Genomic DNA, 18,277 nt, shown 5'->3' with positions numbered 1-18,277 from the left:
ATGAAGTTATTTCCGTCACCTCAAGTAGTATGAACCCTGAAATCTTGTTTCACTCAACTCCTGCTTCGGGACTGTTTAGTATTTCAGTAAATCTCACTGTTTCCAACATTTCAGACATTTTGAATCCGGACATTCACACATCATTCTCTCCTCCCACACATGAAGTATCCAATATCCAACTCCCATCACCAGACAACGAGATGGGACTAATAGGGATTGATTTAGATGATTTTAGCGTCCCTCTCTTTAGCGATATCCTTGACGGTTTAAATGCATCACTGGACACACCTATTTTGAACCCGATACTTAATTCCAACATCACCACAAAACAAGTGGCTAATTCGTACAGTGATAAATCAAAGAACTCACCGCAAAAATCTGATGCTGAATCTCCTGATAGTAAACGCTCAAAGCAAGCCCAAATGCCAATCCAAGACCAAAGACCGAGAATTTTATCCCATAATAAGGAGAATAGCCCACCTACAAAGTCTAATCCTAGGCGCGAACTTTTCCGCATGAATACTGAAATTCCTGAAAAATCTCAAGAAGCTTCTGAACCCCTCGTACTTAAGTCTCAGAATCAGGTCACAGACTCTTTGTCTGTTACTTCTAACAATAAAATTAAACAAAACCCCCCCACGAATGCTAAAACTCCTGAAAAATCCCAAGAAACTTCTGAACCCCTCGTGCATAAGTCTCAAAATCAGATCACAAACTCTTTGTCTGTGACTTCTGACAATAAAATTAAAGAAAACATGGTGTCGCCTTTTAAAAAAGTTTTCTTCTTTCCGGATAAAAAAGAGAAAGAAAGGAAGAGAAAGCCTAAGGATAAAGTCCCAGCCGTTGTAAGTGGTGAGAAGTAGCAAGAATATGAAACTAAAAAACTTCAGGAGAAAAGGTTGCAAGAAGAACAAAAACAAGAGAGAATGCGAATTCGCAAAGAGAAAAAAGAAGCTAAAATGCAAGAGCAGGAAGAGAATAAGTTAAAAATGGGAAAGAGAAAAAGACAACCGAGCAAAAAGAAAATTACTGAAATTTTAGCGGCTGAGACGTCAAGTGAAGAATCAGATGTCGACGCTCCCGCATCTGAGGAGGAAGAAAATTCTTCCGATGAAATGGCATTAGGAAATTTTTCAGAGAATTCATATGTTATAGTGTGTTATGAGGGGGAGTATTTTCCAGGGTTGGTAATTTCGAAGAAAGACAATGGAGCCGATGTGAAGGTCATGACAATGTCCGGCTCTGACTGGAAATGGCCAGCAAAAGAAGACAAACTATTTTATGAAAATGAGGATATTGTACGAAACATGGAACCTCCAGTCTTAAAAAATGCCCGAGGGCTGTATTCGGTGCCGGAAATTAAATTTTACAGGAAACACTTGGCAGTCTAAGATCTTTCCTCACTAACTTACTTACTTAGTTATTAAATTTGGAACTTTTTAACTACCAATTTTACCTCATGGTGCGTAGAGAATATTTAAGTAACTACCTTGAAGTTTTCTTAAGTATAAGACTTAATTATAAGTATTATCTTGATCTCTTTGTAACTAACTCATGTTCCACAATTCAGGTACTAAGTACTTGATTATGTATTAGTCAAAATAAGAATATTACATTTTTCCTATTTCATATATTTTATTGCTATTATTATATTGCTGTTTCTGAAACTATGAGACTGAAAAGTCTATATTCTTACTCAAAAGTTTGTTGTTTTTGCAATGTTAAGTAAGTAAAATTAAATTTTTATTTCCTTCTTAATTTTTTGTTTTCACTCATCTCAACTTACTCCTTCTGAATGTTTCCTTTTTTTAAGGGAAGGGGGGAGGTGTAGTTAAAGTAATTTCTCAAGGAAAAGAATTAATTTTCACTAGAAAATCGTACTTAAGTTAAGACACCTATCATTTTTACTTTAAAGTAAAAGAAAGTAGGCGTCTCATCCTACGCATCATAGCATTTGCTGTCATTATTTTCATTGTATCCTTCAATTTATTGCCATCTGAAATAACTCTATTCAGCTAAAATGATCATTTCAATATTTAAAGGTCAAAATTGAAGTATAGATATGTCTTTAAAACAGTCATCTTGAGCAGAAGAATGAAAAATAAAATATAATTATGAAGGGTATCTGAGACTGAAACAGAAAAGTCTGTAACTGGTGCAACGCTATTTTTGGGTGTCTGTGACTAGCGCATCAGCTTATTTTAAATAAAATGAATGTTTTATTAAAAAAGAAAGGATTAAAATTTCAAGAATATTACTTAGATTGAAACAGAAAACCTTCAGCTTTTATTTAAGCCATCGATTGTAGGTTTTAGTTGAGTTAGTAAAATATTATGGCCGAATATAATCCAAAATTTTCTTATGAGTGTCTGTAACTGGGCCATTCACCTTATAAGCCTTTACTCGGACCGACTTAGCGTCTGTAACTGGCCGCTGGTGCGGTTTGGGCTCATCAACAGATGTTGCATCTCTGTGTCAAAGTGGCGGCAAAATTTGGCCCCAGATATATTTTCACCGTACTACACCTTCTGTTTTAACTAAAACTAAAATTTAATTCTGGAACATGAAGTTTAAATGAGATTCAATTTCAAAAAGTCCATACATTTTAGTAGCAATGCATGGAATATAAATTATGATTCAACCGCAGGATTATCTCTCATTTGGGCTCAGGAAATAAATTACACGTACCATGAATCTAACATCTTCCACTCTCTTCTTTTCACACTGTTCCTAGTATCCTATACACAGCTAGTCTTAACGACTTTAAATTTTTTGACGAGTCACAAGCAAAAACTCTTCAGATTCTTGAAGTAGAGTGTCTACTGAGTCATTTAAGCCAAAAAGAAAAAAATTCTGTCGAGCTCCTGGAAAATAAAGTCGATTTAAAGGTATTTTTGGGCTAAAATAGCCAAATTACCCATAGCAAGGCCCGTCATATTATTTAAAAACTTGTTTTCTTCCTGGGTATTATGCCCAAGTTTCTTAAACATGCATATTTTAAGCCTCCGATTACTTAAACTACCAATTTTAACCATATGGTAAATTTTGGGGGCCTAAAATGAGCCCTCAGAGCCAAAAATTGCAAACATTTTTGAAAACTTCGGATTTTCAGGGGGGTGTTTTTTTTTTAACGTTGTTTTTTCTACAGTCGTCCATGAGTAATTCTGAAGGGCATTTTCGATTACATAATTGAAAGAGGTTGTTCCATCTACCATTGAAACTGGGCCCCGAATGAAATCTCCTCATCTTTTCAGGTATCAAAGGGCATGGTCAGGGACACCCAAAAATGGTTGAATTTTTTCCAAATTCCCCCCTGGGGAGGGGGGCGGGGGGTTATATGAAAAACGGTTTTTTGGCTATAACTTTTGAACGGTTTGAGATATCGATTTGAACTTTTTTTTAAATGAAAGGTCGTTTAAAGAGCTTTCTTTTGGTATATTATGTTTAATAGTTAGGTCAAGTTTTGACCAATTTATGGCCTGTCAAAAATTTTCCATGAGTCCAAAAATCAGATTTCTGTAGTTTAGAGCAGCGACGATCGCATGCAGATGAACAAAAAACTGTTCAACTTATAGCCCTCTCTCTGACGGTTAAAATGAGCCCAAGATCATCTTGGGGAAACGATTTGTCTCCGAGTTATGCTTCTTCAAAGTTGGCGCGGCGGGGTCCGCTTCCGCGGGGCAGCGCTCCGGAGTACGATAGTTCACTCCCACCCCCCTCCCGTCATGCCACGCGACGCAAACCGAGGAAGACTACCTTTAATGATCATTTGAACAGATAAATGCACACAATATACGCTATTATGGTGTACAAGTATTATTAAAATTATATTGAAAACGCTCTATAAAACGAGAAGCAATATACCTGGATCCGGCAATTTGTTTGACGACTATCGCATAGTGTCCGCGATACATAATTTATATTTTCAACGCCTGAAAAGTGATGGTGACGACGCAAAAATTGCCATTCAAATGCTCCAAAAATTAAATGAGCCGAATATTGTGCAACAAATTGTTGAGGACGAGAAATGGCTCCGAAAAAAAGTAGTTTTTGAAAACCTGACGACAGATCATTTTGAACAATTAGAACAGTGGAGGAGCGAAGATCTTGACACCCTCTCGGGAAGTTATCAAATTGGACTTGCAGCAAGTCATATTGCAGACCATTTTGCTGATGGAAAATATTGCTTTCAAGTGACGAAGGATAACTTTTTGCCAGATTTTCAAAAATATGATATTTCCGTAAATTCGCCTCTTTTTCTTCGATCGCGGATCCTATCGAGGCATAAATCAAAAAAAGAATATCATATATTTATATTAATCGACACCAGTCAAAAATCCAGCGAGGCCATTAAAGCAAGTTACTGCACATGTAAGAACGGTGCGCGTACCATCAATCCTTGTGCTCGTATTTGTTTTACGGGCGCTATCACAAAAAACCAGCGCCTTCAGCCTTTTTGAACGAGTGCTTCCCTCTCAGAAAAGTCGATTTTGGCTTTTCAGACGACGAAGATGAGGATGAAAATGCGGATCACACTGCCGATGATCCTATGGATTGCGGTGATGATAAATTCGGTGAGATTCCACTCTTCTATTTAGTATATTAATATAATTTTAATAATACTTGTACACCATAATAGCGTATATTGTGTGCATTTATCTGTTCAAATGATCATTAAAGGTAGTCTTCCTCGGTTTGCGTCGCGTGGCATGACGGGAGGGGGGTGGGAGTGAACTATCGTACTCCGGAGCGCTGCCCCGCGGAAGCGGACCCCGCCGCGCCAACTTTGAAGAAGCATAACTCGGAGACAAATCGTTTCCCCAAGATGATCTTGGGCTCATTTTAACCGTCAGAGAGAGGGCTATAAGTTGAACAGTTTTTTGTTCATCTGCATGCGATCGTCGCTGCTCTAAACTACAGAAATCTGATTTTTGGACTCATGGAAAATTTTTGACAGGCCATAAATTGGTCAAAACTTGACCTAACTATTAAACATAATATACCAAAAGAAAGCTCTTTAAACGACCTTTCATTTAAAAAAAAGTTCAAATCGATATCTCAAACCGTTCAAAAGTTATAGCCAAAAAACCGTTTTTCATATAACCCCCCGCCCCCCTCCCCAGGGGGGAATTTGGAAAAAATTCAACCATTTTTGGGTGTCCCTGACCATGCCCTTTGATACCTGAAAAGATGAGGAGATTTCATTCGGGGCCCAGTTTCAATGGTAGATGGAACAACCTCTTTTGACTGTTCAGGTGAAGGGGGAAGGGGGCACCAGGCTTTGCTTTGCCATTCTCACAGTTTCTGAAAACGCTTGAAAATGCCCTATTACATTGGAAGTCCAAAATATCCCTTTTTATTCATTAATTACTGTATCTGATATTATAAAATATGCAGCAGGAGTTACTGCCCCCCCCCCTCCTCCTCCCTACGAGATGCATGTAAACCTTGATCTTACTGCGCGCGCTACCGGATCCTTGCTTTTCGCATCCGGGCATTTGCAGGATAAACTTGTAGCATAAACATGTCCATTTATATGTAATGCTAAAGACCGCCAAATGTTTTATTGCAAATGCCCGGATCTACTGTACAACGGACTGCCATCACGCGAAAAGCAAGGATCCGTTAGCGCGCGCAGTAAGATCAAGGTTTCCATGCATCTCGTAGTGAGGAGGAGGGGGGGGGGGGGCAGTAACTCCTGCTGCATATTTCATAATATCAGAAGCAGTAATTAATGAATTGAAAAGGGATATTTTGGACTTCCAATGTATTAGGGAACTTTCAAGCGTTTTCGTAGCGCGCGCAGTGAGATCAAGGTTTACATGCATCGCGTAGTGAGGAAGAGGGGGGGGGGGGGGGGGCAGTAACTCCTGCTGCATATTTTATAATATCAGATACAGTAATTAATGAATAAAAAGGGATATTTTGGACTTCCAATGTAATAGGGAATTTTCAAGCGTTTTCAGAAACTGTGAGAATGGCAAAGCAAAGCCTGGTGCCCCCTTCCCCCTTCACCTGAACAGTCAAAATTTCAATTATGTAATCGAAAATGCCCTTCAGAATTACTCATGGACGACTGTAGAAAAAACAACGTTAAAAAAAAAACCACCCCCCTGAAAATCCGAAGTTTTCAAAAATGTTTGCAATTTTTGGCTCTGAGGGCTCATTTTAGGCCCCCAAAATTTACCATATGGTTAAAATTGGTAGTTTAAGTAATCGGAGGCTTAAAATATGCATGTTTGAGAAACTTGGGCATAATACCCAGGAAGAAAACAAGTTTTTAAATAATATGACGGGCCTTGCTATGGGTAATTTGGCTATTTTAGCCCAAAAATACCTTTAAATCGACTTTATTTTCCAGGAGCTCGACAGAATTTTTTTCTTTTTGGCTTAAATGACTCAGTAGACACTCTACTTCAAGAATCTGAAGAGTTTTTGCTTGTGACTCGTCAAAAAATTTAAAGTCGTTAAGACCAGCTGTGTATAGCTTTGATTATCATGTTTGAATGGCCTTTTTTCAATTTTGTTTCAGCTATTCTCAATTTCGTACTTATTGTGAGGCTGGAAGCCCCCTTTCAGCAGTTTCTCCAGGGATTGAACACCCTCCAGGTTTTTGATACTCTACGAAAAAACCCAGGATTAGTGCGGGAATACTTTCAGCCACATGAGAAACCCTTAACTGCAGCCGAGGTTATGGCCTCTTTTCATGTCGTGCGAAAAAAAAACAAGGAAGGAATCATAGATCCTCAATCACCAGAATACATCGCTGAAGGAAAAATCCTCATGTACTTCAGCTATTACCTTGAAATTCTCGAAGGTACCTATTGTTTTATTTAGTTCTATTCTATCCTTGCCTCAAAACAACCTATGTTTCTTTTCTCAGAGTGAGCAGCATGATTCATTTATTGAGGTCAGCCCAGATGCAGCACCAAGGGTGAAATAGCGCACTTAAGCTTCAAACACTCTGCATATGCTCTGTGATTATGTATCTAATCATCATGTCCTAAATTAAACTTCAAAGGAATAGGAAGTAGTTTCTTCACTTTTGCATAAAAAATTGTGAATTTCATTCGATGAAATTTCTTTATCATCAAAACATATGTTTCTAAATGTGATTTAGTCCTAAATAATCATTGTTCAAGCACTTGAAGCTTCCACCGGACCCCAATCGTCTTTGAGGAAACAGCTGATACAGACTACACACCTGGAGCCCCTTTATACTGTTGCTACGCCTTGACTAAGCCTTTGTTTTCTCTTGCTTATTTTCATCATCATCATGTACCTTTATACCATCATGAATTCTGAGTGGAAATTTTCGGAAGTGCGTGGTTTACCTATTCTCCGGAAAAATTTGATGGTGCAGCCACATCCAAACATCCGCGTCTCAATCTCAAGTAGGTACTAGCCATGAAACCCATGGTTACCCATGGTATACAGTAAAACAGGAGTGCACTAGTTGACCAAATCAATCCTACAGTAAACTCCCAAATAGTAAATTATTCATTGTTCTTTCAAGAACAATTAAATCAAACTCATTTCTGTAATAAAAATAAAATAAAAAAGGTAACTCAAGTCTCTAAGCAAGGCAGAAACATTGTCAAAGTAACTATGAAAACCGCACAAGAGGCTAATAGATTTGTTGCTAATTTCCAAGCTAAAGATCCAAACTATGAATATTATCTTCCTAAATATGATCTCCTAACTAAAGGAGTGATGAAGGACATCTCAGTTCCTAAATATGGTCTCCTAACTAAAGGAGTAATGAAGGACATCTCAGTTGAGTTCAGAGAAACAGAACTAAGTGAAATGATTAGCTCCTCCCACAAGATACATTCTTTAACTGTATTAAATAAAGTGAAATCTGATGCATCAAGCAAAGTTGGAAGCATTCCAAACAACTGGCCTTTAGGTACCTTCTGAACTTTACATCGTATTGAAACTTTTTCTAAATGGAGGTTCACTTAGGTACCTAAATAAGAAGGACTGAGCCTGTCAGCGAGTTGAGTTTCGTCTTAGATAGGTAACAGTTCCGTACATAGAAAGCAAAAGAAATATTTCAATTAAAGCAACAGCTTGGGATATCAAAATTCACATTGACAATGAATTTCAAATAGCACCAGACTCTCCTTAAATACTATCATCAGCGGTAATTCAGAAGTAAAATAAGAGTAACGATAAATGATTGCCTTGACACAAAATTGTTGAGCAGGAATGTAGGTACTAAGGTGCAACTAGTTGTCTTCAAACCTTCTTACTTGCTTTTAAATTAAGTGCAACTTGAAGGTTGAAATAATTGTCATACATAAGAGTCTTTCGTAGCTATCAATAATGTGCACAAAATTCCATAGGAAGGCTGATATAAGTGAATGTGAGACAAGACACAGAACGGAAAGCAGCTAGAAAGTTATGTAGATTTATAAAGACATTAAGGACAAGAGAGACTACACTTACTTAATTACGTGCCGATTGTGAAACTGCCAAAATACGAAACTCGGGAGTGCAGCATTGCGGACTTCCTATCATTTTCTATTTTCTACACAGAAAACTAAGTACTTGGCATTTTCCCTTGAAAACTTGGTAATTTTTCTTCCCCAAACAGAGAATGTTCAGTAACAAGGAAGGATGTTGATACGGTCTCCTTGCAAAAATTAAAAAGGACAAAGAATTCCTTGCACCACAACCAGGAACATTCCTGTAGTTTCTCGGTTCATGTGGAAACATATCAGCTAAATGGACGGAGTTAAACAGAAAGGAACCAAGCCACATCAGGATCGAACAGAGAAAAGGAGGTTCAAAGTTTAGCTCCTGCATAAGACTCAATGTTAAAGATAAACTTCAAGTTCAATTTCTGCAAAATTTGCTCCAACAAAAACTTTGAATTTTTGGCGATAGATAGTAGAGCAGTGGTTCAGTTCAAAACCACTCATAACTCAATTTTCCCCAAAATGTGGGTTGGTTCCTTTCTGCTTAATTCAGTCCAAATAAGAGTACAGTTCTACATCCTCTGATCTGTTTGCTATCATTGACCGAGGTTCAACAGGAACTTAGGTAAAAGCACTAGGTTTTGGCTGTTCAATAATTTGTATCTGCCCTCCAAATTGACAAACAATTATATACACTTAGGTGGACAGTTAGCAGGCCGAGAGGTAGCAGAGAGCTGACAGAAAGTTTCGCATGTTAGATGTTGGCACGTCCAAGACAGCCTCAAGTCGGACTTAAGCTTTCAATAGTAAGCGGGGGACAAATTTAAACCACAGGAGTTAGAACTGAAAGCTTTAGATACGTTTCAAAAGTGTTCCTAAAACAAAATAATGTGCAGAGTAATAGATAAAACATGCAAAAATCTAACCTGTAAACAGCTGTCCTAGTAAGCAGATGTCGATAGAACCAAATACCGAGAAGCGAAAGGTGTCCTTGCTTCTAAATGCATCATGATGACCGAAATCATAAGTTCGTCCGGGACGATTAGTGGACCACAATGAAGAAAACTTGGTGGCGAAGAACTCGTCAACATTACGTCGATTCAAAAGAACTTTAAAATCACAAACCGAGCACGTAGAGGAACAACAAATGACCGGCGAAATGAGAAAAAGGCGACTCATGAGAAACTCACGTGGCGAGGTCGCGAGGTAGGCTCTAACGATTATCCACATGGTTCACAAGTTTGATAATGCTTAAAGTAACAGCGCAAGGCAGGTCCGAACAAATCGAAAAGCAGACATACCGAGAAACGATAGGTTGAGATCGTTGGAGAGAAATGGTTTCACAGTTTCGAAGGGTATAATTTACCGATTACTGGGCACGCCACTGGGTAAAAGAAACCGTGTGAGAAGATAAAGTTGAAGAGAGGAAATCAGCGCACACCGGCCGCAAGTACGATACGCAACGCGGAAACGCGGATGAAAACGAAGTGGCCCAACACCCAACTCCAAGGCGGATAAAGAATGGTGGTCGCATTTCGTACCCTCTGGACGTCACACGGTATTGGGTACATGGGCCGGCCGAGGCCGGGGGAGCCGGGTCAACCTCGAATTGCATGGCAAAAACCGTACCCTCTTGACGTCACAGCGCTTCAAGATGGCAGCCAAAATCGAAATGCGACCACCATTCTTTATCCGCCTTGGAAATGGTCATGGAAATGACAAAGAAACAATAGACATCTGATAGCACAACGAGCTGGCGCCGGTTGGCGCGCGGACTGAACGAAACGAAGACTCAGTTTATCTCTCTCTCGCCCTCTGAACGCTGTATCGCTGTGTCCTTGTCTGAGGGCTTCGAGGAGACTGCTAGGCAGCTAGGCAGGCCGCGCCGTGCGTTGGTGTGTGTGGAGTGGGAGAAATGCAAAGAGAAATGAGATGAGTTCCCTCCTACAGGGTGTCCCATCAGTTCGGTCAACCACCTCTAATAATGTACGATAATTATTCCGAAACTTGGGGATGTTCATGGACTAATGTAAGTTACTTTGGGGGCCTTCCATAGGGGGGCTGCGGACCTCAACTTTTTATTTCAAATGGCAACCCCATTCCATGAAGAGTGGGATGCTATTTGAAAAAATGTTGGAGCCCACAGCCCCCATGGTGGTCATCCATAAATTACGTAACTCACTTTTTCCAATTTTTAGACCCCCCTCCCCTTTCGTAAGCCACCATAAGGCATCCCTCCCCCCCTCTAAAAATTACGTAAGGCTCGATTGACCCCCCCCCCTTTTTTTTCAATTATCGCAGATCTAGACATTACGTTTTCTTTAGGAAACACAATGAAATTTTTAGGCCAAAATTTTCATCGGTGAAATTAAATTTTTGAAGTAAGTTCGTAGGAAATATTAATAATGATTCAATTAATTTAACAAACAAAAATACGTGGAGCAAAATTGAAGATTTTCTTTGTCTTTTAAATAGATAAACGTATAAAGTTGAAATCAGGATGAAGTCACTACTCATCATCTCACAGAGTGGAGAAGTGAGAATCAAGAGAAATTACAGGAGCACTAGAGACAATTGCCCGTCGATAGCCGCAAAAATCATGAAAATCGGCCCGGTAGAGCGCTGGGACTAAGCGTTACCAGTTTCGCAAAATTAGGAGGTCTCGGAGCTTATAGTATAGATGGTCCGATCGGTCAGCAACCGAGGATGTGTTGATTTCCTCTATTTTATCTTGAATTATATTATCAACCTCACGAAAAATTGATTTTTTACATTTTACTCACATATAGGCTGGGAAGCTTACGTAAGGCTCAGCCCTCCCCCCTCCCCCTCGTAAGGCACTGCAAAGCTGTTAGAGACCCCCCCCCTCCCCCCTCCCCCCTAAGAGTCTTGCGTAATTTATGGACAGCCCCAATCGTGGCATCTCAATTAAAAGAGGATAAAAAAAAATGAAAAAAAAAATTATTAATACCGCATATTAAAGGTTGTTATTTTGATAATTGTTGACTGATGGACCATCACAGTTCTAAATACATAGAGCAACATCCATCTAAATCTCTATTACTTACGTATCAATAGATTCGCGTGCAACTTGGAGGCTGAGGGCTTTTCGGTACGAGAAAACCGAATTCGGCATAAGTTTTTCGGAAAAAAGAAAAAAAAAGATTCAAACTTTCTGAGTGACGGTTACTCAACGAAAAAACTACAAGTTTCTAAGTTGTCTGCCCATAAATTCGTGACAGAATTAGCGCTTGGAGTTTTTTGCATGAGAAAATTGAAACTAGCGTTGATTTTTCGTAACAACCTCTTTTTAAAGAGACAGCCTGAAAATGGCGGCCACTGTCAAAATATTAGTGTTTGAATCGTTTATCGGCGGTTTCCGGTAAAACTCTGTGCTTGGAAACTTCTAGACACGAGAAATCTAAGTCCGGTATTGCTTCCCAGAAACGCTCCTCCTTTTTTTGCAGTAACGAAATGAAAATTATCCAAAATTTCGCCCGCTTCTACCTGAAGAAATTGAAATTGAAGGATGTTTCAGGATCAATAGGAGCTATTTTATATCCTCTACCGATCGAGATGTCAAAGGGGGGGGGGAGGGGGGTTGCCATTCGAAAATAGGAAAGCGGTAGTCCTTAGCCCTCCTGCGGAGGGTCCCAAAAGTACCACACATCGATGCAAGAACATTCCCAATTGGAGATATTTCTGCGTCAATGCAAGGTACATTAGAAGGAGTGGACTTAAGAAACACACTGTATGATAGAGGCGAGTCGCCTCACTGACAAATAAGTTTCAACGTGTCTATTTGCCTAGGCCAACGAAATTTTTCGCTTACAATCGAAGATACGCTTTGAAGACGAATCCATGGGTTCCCGACACAGATCCGTCTGCAGACGGTCCAGGAAGCGGGTCTTAAAAAATACTTCATATTATTTGCGATTGAATGATCGATTGGTTTCTTACGGGCGTAGGACCACAGGGAGGTTTCAAAATCGTCACCGATGGTGCACTTTTGAACGATGAATAGCCGAATTTTTTTCGGAAAATTTTCCAATCGGTAACCCATGAGACTCGCTTGGTTATCCATACCTACGTAGAAAAATTAACAAGCTTTGTATAGTTGAGCTTAAATCGTTTAAAGTTACTCTTTTATAATTCATTATTATTATAATTATTTAAGGTGCAAACGTCAATAATCAACATCGAAAATTTTGAGCTACGTAATCGTGGCTTTAGAAAAAAAAAATATTTCCGAGCCAAGCAATTGTTAAGAGAAAGGAAAAATTCCGAACATTGTCAATCAAATTATTTTATTCATTTGAAACCCTGGCATAAAGATTTGAGAATTTGAAGATATGGTGGATGATCAAACGTCACAGATTCCATTACACTTTGAGCAGTTTTGACACAAACCTTGAGAATATTTCGTCCGTTTAACCTTTTAAGTCCGGCCTGGTGATTGTGCCTCGGGCCTCGGCCCGCAGCCGTGTATATTTTATGGACTACTCGCTAGTTTGAAGGCGATTTATATCCGTTTCTAATCCAGAATTTTGCCTCGCACAACTCGCTTCTCCCATTCCTCTAAAAAACTCATTATGTAGTGGTCACTACATTAACTCTCGCCTACAATGGTCTGATTTTGACGATTTTTCCATTACTTTTGAGATTTTGAGTGAGGGGTGGAGGGGGGGGGGGAGCCCAAGGCCACTGTTACCTCCCCACCTTCTTCAGAATTTTGAACTCCTCTGAAGGTTTCTTTGCCCAAGTGAAGACACTGTCTCCAACCTACCTGTTTGTATTCTTTACATTCTTTAGTGCATTATTGACTTCCTCATTTTGATAGTTTTAAGTAAAAATTTGGTGTCATCTCAAGATAATTCGTAAACAATGGAAGAGATAATCACACAAGTATTTCAATGTGTCAGTTGTCTTGCCAGTTCTTTGTTAATTTGTGAAATTACTGTTCAACAAATATATGTTTGCACTAATCTTACCGACGATTTTTTTTAAAGTTTTGAAGTTTCTTTTTTGATTTACAACAAATTTTAAAAATTTTACCTATGATACAAAATCAACAGAGCGACCAAGTGACTTAAAATGTGTACATTTATTAAAACAGCGATTGTTTTCACCAAGATTTGAGAGCGATATTTCTCAATGTACCATTGTCAGTGATACTGAAAGAAATTTCATAAAAGATATCTTTATTTTCCTGGGAAAGCGTAAAGTTTTAAAAAATTCAGGGGCTGCAAGTGAGACCTTTATCAAGTATGCGAGAATTCGACGAAGGAGCTCCATGTTCTTCCTTTTTTCCCCTACTTTTCAAAACTTAAATTCTCATTGCCTCTACGCGTCTCATGACCTCTTGGATAGGAAGTTCCAAAAATGATATGTAATTTCACGATTTTTCATGAAATTTTGCAGCCTTAGATATGTCGGGGAGGTGGAAAATGAGGTTTCATTTTACTTGAAATTAAGTACACTCTTCATGCAGGGGCTGTGTATGCAACCCGCAACAAATATCCAAGATTTTAATAAGAAACTGATTAGAAGTTCAACTCATGCCTTTCTTTTCATATCTCCAAAAACGAGTAGATTTTTATGCAAATTCGCATGGAACATCTATACTATGAGCTCCGAGACCTGAATTTGCACATCTGGTAACGCTTAGTTGCAGCGTTCTACCGGGCCAATTTTCATTATTTTTGCGGCTATCAACAGGCAATTGTCTCTAAATGAGCTCGCTCTATTCAGATTTTGGAAACATGAACCAAGTTTTTTCTATATTACGTGGTTAAGTTGCGAATTCTCCCATTTAAACAATGTAAATTTTTATTTTTTGTCATGGTTCGTTTGAGCGTTCTACAAGACGGATTTCCATGATTTTTGCGGATATCGACGGGTGATAGTCCCTAGATGAGCCCGCTCTATTCAGAATTTGAAAATAGAACCCAGGTTTTTTTTATACATATAAGAAAAAACCAGAGAACTTATAGGCGACAGATCACAGGGGAGAATTTCACGAGCCGCCCTGCGCCGTCCGCAGCGCGCTTGGTGCACAACCCGCCTTTCATTATTATATCACTTCATCTAGCGTTGAGAGTTCACTTATTACGTCACACGACCAGATTTACTTTCGATTTTAAAAGTCGAAAATTAAAAAAGAAATTTAAATGATTTACGAGTTTCTGCGCCAGGGAGCTCTCCCCGCTAGAAATCGTTTACCACCCGACCCGCCCGCCGGGAGCGCCGCGCCGAGGAGTGCTGCCAGCGAAAAACGCGCACTGACGCCTACAAATCTACAGGGCTACTTCACGCATTGCGCAATGCTTGAAGTATCCCTGTAGGTTTGTAGGCGCCAACGTGCGTCTCGAGCAGAGACAAGAGACCCTCCACTAGTATCTTGGCCATTGTGGGGGCTTTTACTTTCGGGATTTCAGCATCCTATATACTGTTGACTTACCTACATGGTTGATGTTCAATAACGTGTTGGCAGTTTCGTTTTGCAAACAAGCCGAAAATGGCCGAAGTTTGGGAAACTTGTTTGGCTCTTGACGTCACCGGAAGCTCATCATCGACCATGTAGGTAGGTCAACAGCCGAAATTAGGGTGATGACTGTTGCTCCTTAATAATTGTCCATAAGGAATTGTTAAAACCCCGAAGTAAGCTTCCACCTGTCGCTAGGAGGCCATTGGAGGGTCTCTTGTCTCTGAGCTCGAGCTGGCAGCACGCCGAAGCGTCCCATAAACTTGCCCTCGGGTCCGCGTAGGTCCGGGTGTTAAAATCTTGGCAATTTGACATAAAATTCAAAATTAGCGACTCATAATGCATCAATTACGAAACTTTCGTGATCAATCAGTCAATATTCGACTTATTTCTTCCTATTCTTGAGTTTTGGACAATGGGGCGGCGACTCATGAAATTCTCCCCTGTGCTCAATCGGCTTATAGGAAGGGGTGAGCAAAATTTGAAACTTTCGCCAATGTAAAAAAGCGGGAAATTCAAATTTACCGGAAAATTGAACTAGGCGAGATATGTTGAATCTTGGTTTGTTCGGAGGGTAACATAAGTGAATCAGAGGTATGCTCCTTTCCTACAGACTATCCAAAAAGAGATGAAACGCTCTGTTCCGTTCTTTTCGTTTCGTTTTAGTCTTGGCGTGAGTTTTGAAATAAATGCCGATTCTTATTGGTCCAAACGCTCGGCCAGATAGGGGAATTGGACAAATGTCGGCGGTGACGGGGACTCGATGCAACTATTTAAGCTTATTGGATGTCCGTATCGGTCCGACTGAAGTGCGAAACCACGTATCTCCATTGCGGTGTATCAAAATTTCAGTTCTTTATTCATCTCTACCATGAGAAACAATCCAAATTTACGACTTTAAATTTTGAACCAAATCTTCTGCTATCGAATACGAGAAATCATGGAGAATTTAAGTTTCATGTTGACCAGTTTCTCGAAAGAAAAATAAAATTTCTAAGGAAGTCTGCAACGTCGCAAATGGAGAAACGTCGTCTCTCATTTTGCGCACAAATATGTATGAGTAAAATTGAAGGCATAATGACTGGCCTATCTCAACTTATATTCGTCTGTAACGATAAACAATGGGACGCGCTTGCTACGGCGCCTTGATACAACTATACAACCTCGACGGATGTCCGTATTGCGTTCAAAAATTTGAAGGCGTTTTGACTTCCTACGCATAATACCTGTCGTTGATTCGATCGACAAACGCGTTAGGAAGTTGGGTATGTCGTTTTTTTTTTGTCGACGCGGGTCTGAGAGAGCGCGATGCGCCCTCTGGGGGTTGGGCCGCGTAATGACCAAGGGCAGTGGGGCGTGAGATCCTTAAATTTTTTTTACGTCGCTGGATTGAGGTTCTTATGATAAAAGAGGGTACAAAAGCATATGCATACCAATTTGTTTTGTTTTGTATGTTTGTTTTCTGTTTTTAGCATGACGCCTGTCGTGGTATATTTGAAATGGGTATTTGTATGTTTGTCGTTGAAGCCGGTCTTTGTCAATCTCTATTCTTTTCTGTATGCCGATGTAAATTGTGAATAACTAGATTCATCTTGATGACAAGGCTATAGACGCAATATGTTTGAAATATATTTGCAAAACATAATGCTTTAATTTATGCCTTGTCCAGTGGCCGATTGGAGGTATTGATCGTTCAATCGAATCTGTATCCTCGTGGCTTTACATGCGTCCCTGTCAAAAAATGTACAAATCGTATACCTAGGAAGGGCTGTCTCCCTGAGGGGCTTTGGGAGGATAGAGAACTTTGGTGGCTAGGTGTCGCAGAGCGCCAGAGAGCGCTATAAAAGCGGCTTTATATATGTGCGAACAAGGTGGAGAAATGGTGCTGGGTCCACACCATTTCGCGGGGAAACAAAGCCAAGAAATATTTAATTTTTTTAATTTTTTAATATATGTACGAATATGTATTCCTAGGAAACCTAAATTATAAGGTTTTAAATATTCTAATAATCGCATGTTTATTATTAAATTATTTGATTTGATCAGAAATAAATAATACTCGCGGGTTTTACTTTTTCTTGGTTGGTTTAAACTTGTAAACATTTCAAACTTTTCAGGTTGCAGACAGTTATACCGTCTCAAAACTTCTCGGCAAATTTTCAGATGGTCAATACTTGGTCAGTTTAGGCAACTTTTAACAGTCAGAATCTCTTTATTGAGAAAATGCCAAACCTCGATTATTTCGATTTAATAGTAAGGTCCCCTTTTTGGGATTACTCCGCATCATAGAATTTGAGTCTCGCCATGTATGGGGGGACAAGGACACTCAGGACTCGAATCAATGGGGAACGATCTGATGTCAGGATTGTTAAACCACAGTTTGCCTGAAAAAAGTCAATTCTGTTGGCGCGTCACAAAGCAAAAACTCAAAAAAAAAAAAAAAAAAAAAAAAAAAAAAAAAAAAAAAAAAAATCCGTCGAGCTCATGGAGACAGTAGATTATCAATGATAATTTCAATATTACTTTGGTATTTGCTATTGGTAATTTGGCCATGTTAGCGCCCAAAACACCTTAAAATCGGCTTTGGGCATCCTTTTTTCCATTTTACCTCAACAGATTTTTTCTTTTTTCTATTATGTGTAGAATGACTAGGAAGACCCTCCTACTTCAAGATTCTGATACATTTCTTCTTATGACTAGCCGAATATTTCAAATTCGTCTGGGGCAACTCTACCGTGATTGCGAAGAGAGCAGTAAGTGCAAAGATGAAGTTTTGAGAAAACGGGCTCTGAAGTGTCTGACCAGAAAATTGTATTGAAAGGAGCCTCCGTTTTTTGTCAAATTGCCACTAATCATCCGAAAGACTCTGAGAAATCGTTTGAATTGTTAAAAAGTGACTGATTTTATTTCAATTACCTGAAAAAGGTATTTTTCATTTTCATGCTAGGCTATTCATAGGCAAGACAGCCGTAAGTGCTATCTTCTGCATGCTTTCGTGGTTGCGGTATGGACACACACAACAAACACATTTTCAGGTTAATTGGCAGGAGAGGGCGGCACTTTACCTGAAAGCACTGTTTTCATTGGCTCTCTGGAGAAATTGTATCACTTTCTGCTGTCTTGCCTGAAACTACGTCATTTTTTGCGTACTTACAGCTTTCTCATACGTCTGGTTTTTATACAGTTAAGATGGATTTTGCTATTTTAGCCATTTCAGTGATTTCATCTGAAAAAAATTACCTAGACGCACTGAAAAAAAATCTCGATGTATTTACTAAGAAAAGGGTAAAATTACCAAGAATTCAGGGTTCTATTTGATCCCAGTTTTTTCTTGGTAAAATTACCATTTATGGAATTGGTAATTTTACCG

At 39.3% G+C, this 18,277-nt stretch overlaps 1 protein-coding gene across 1 annotated transcript in view; it reads right to left on the bottom strand.

The window, feature by feature from the left end:
* Nucleotides 1-9,908, bottom strand: part of Shaw (Shaker cognate w) — a 449,043-nt gene extending 439,135 nt beyond the window's left edge. Inside the window, exon 1 of the mRNA XM_019049483.2 lies at nucleotides 9,350-9,908. The gene's annotated coding sequence lies outside the window, so the exon portion shown is untranslated. The remainder of the gene's footprint in view (nucleotides 1-9,349) is intronic.
* Nucleotides 9,909-18,277: the final 8,369 nt, after the last annotated feature.

Source organism: Bemisia tabaci, chromosome 1 (assembly GCF_918797505.1).
Source record: "Bemisia tabaci chromosome 1, PGI_BMITA_v3".
Classification (NCBI taxonomy): Eukaryota; Metazoa; Arthropoda; class Insecta; order Hemiptera; family Aleyrodidae; genus Bemisia; species Bemisia tabaci.
The sequence above is the reverse complement of the archived record's forward strand: the minus strand, read 5'-3'. Positions and strand labels throughout refer to the sequence as shown.